The following is a 2,172-nucleotide window of genomic DNA, read 5'->3' as shown; positions in this document are numbered from 1 at the left end:
TGAGTATCAGTGATTGGCAAGGCACCATGATAGGGGATCACAATGATCACTAAGAAGAGATACACCACCCTGCCCTTAGGGTGTAGCCCCAGCACTCTGGGTTGACCAGCACTTCCACAGTATGCTTTGAGTCTGTCAGGCTCATTTTAGGTTCTATATTTGTTTTGATTTCCTCCACTTCCATGGCCTGTCTTATCTTGTCCTGATATTGTCCTCATCTTCCTTTTTCTCCTGTGGGTTTGGCCTGACCTGTGATCTTAATGCTACTGTTTTCATTTACTTCTGTAGTGTTTTTTTTTTTTAATTTTCTTTCAGATCCTCCACTTTGTTGAAATATAGGCTCTTACTCTAACTATGGTTCCATATCCTTGATTTATTTATTCAGGCGCTTGAGTTTCCCATCCCTAATCAATGCTCACCTCTCCTACAATCTTGGCGTCCTGGCTTTTAGCAGGTCATATTTACATAACACTTTAAAGTTCATAAAACACTTTTCTTGTGATTTTTTTTTTTTTGCTGTAACATAGCTTACATTTATTGGAATCAAATACAAAAATGAAATACAAAAACTTATCTGTAGCAAGGCAAGTGTATACAATTATTTTTCATATAAGAGTACACAGGATTGAGGAATATGGTGCCTAAAGTCCATTTGGCCTTTAGATTGATGTTCCTTGATCTCTCTCAATTAGGGACAGATCACAAGAGAGCAATCATTTGCCAGGATTTTCTTGGAAAGACAGAAGAAGGTGTGAGCAGTCCTGAAAAGGAAGTGGTAGGGAAAGTACAACTGTTTTTCACATGGTAAGATGATATCTCTCCATATTCATAATCAAGGAAAATGCCAACTTTTAAATTGGGCACAGTGAACTGGTGGTATTTTTTATGGACTTGGGAATAAAGATTATGCCAGGCTATGGCATAAACAAAATAGAGATTATGCTTCTGTGCATAAAGAAATCTTGAGAATCTTTTGAATTTTTACAGATGCCAAAACTCCAGGTAGTGTTCTTTGGTACCTCCACCTACCAGTAACATCTGGCTGAAAGGAAGGACTGAGGAGCAAGAACTTGGGCAAAGTCTCCAAATCTCCCAGTGTTGTTGGGTATTTTCTCCTGGACACCTCCATATTTCACACTCTTCAAATCCTCAGATAGGATGAGACCTGGATCAGTTGTGTTGCAGTCCAGAGTGATGTTCACATTCACATCTGACTTGTCGAACTCTTCTCACTCTGTGATCCTATTCATTAATTCTTGATTCTAGTTGGAAAGTTCACTTGCTCTCTTCTGAAGGCCATCCACATTGGCCCTCCCCTGTGTGTCCACATGTGACAGATATTTTTCCTTTCCTTCAGTTAGGAATTGTTGTGTTTTCTGGAATTCAGATAAAATAATCTTCCTTTGAGTTTCTATTTCCTCCTCCACCTGTGCAAATTTACTCTTCTCATTAGCCCTCTGTTTAACAACATTCTCAGGTTTTCTCTAAAAATGAATCACAGTTTCTTCAAATATTTTTCTGAAATTCTCAGCAGTCTCTTCTGTGCAATAGAGCTTGTGAGCTTCATGTTTCTGGGATTGAGAACAGGACACACAGACTGGACTCTGGTCATCCTCATAGAACAGATTCTGCTCTTTCTAACGTACCTTACACTTGCCATGTCCTTCAAGGTACTGCAAACAATGGGGTCTCATTTCTTTTGCAAAAGCTGCCAGTTCCCCAAGATGAATATTGGTTTGGAAATCCCTCAGCTGAAAGACACTCTTGCATTGTGGATAGGAAAGAGGGATCAAAGCTTCCTGCCAGCTGCTAATGAGGCAGCAACAGCAAAAATTGTGGCCATGCTCAATGGAAATTGGGTCTGTGAAGTACTTTCTGTAGATGGAGCAGATGAGCTCTTCTGGAGGTCTTCAATCAGGTCTGGAGAAAAGATCATGTTTCTTTGATGGAATCCAAATGGCCATCCTTGAGGACCTAGAGGGCCTCAAGGTTGCAGGTTCTCCACACCTGGTCTGAGTCATCCATCAGGCTGCCACTGATGCACCAATTCGCTAGACAGGTTTCCTTGCCAACCTTCCAAAGCTGGGGCTTTTCGTGGTGGGCCCTACCCGGGGCCACAGGCTTTTCCTTTCCCAGTCTGGGGTTAGGGGTGGTCCAAACTCAGCGGCTGTT

General features: G+C 41.6%; 1 pseudogene; it reads right to left on the bottom strand.

Annotated features, from left to right (window-relative positions):
* Positions 1 to 688: 688 nt before the first annotated feature.
* LOC140509116 (probable E3 ubiquitin-protein ligase TRIML1) lies at positions 689 to 1,936 on the bottom strand (annotated as a pseudogene).
* Between the last annotated feature and the right edge of the window lie 236 nt (positions 1,937 to 2,172).

This window comes from Notamacropus eugenii, chromosome 5, assembly GCF_028372415.1.
Source record: "Notamacropus eugenii isolate mMacEug1 chromosome 5, mMacEug1.pri_v2, whole genome shotgun sequence".
Classification (NCBI taxonomy): Eukaryota; Metazoa; Chordata; class Mammalia; order Diprotodontia; family Macropodidae; genus Notamacropus; species Notamacropus eugenii.
Note: the sequence above shows the minus strand (reverse complement) of the source record. Positions and strands in the feature narration are given on the sequence as shown.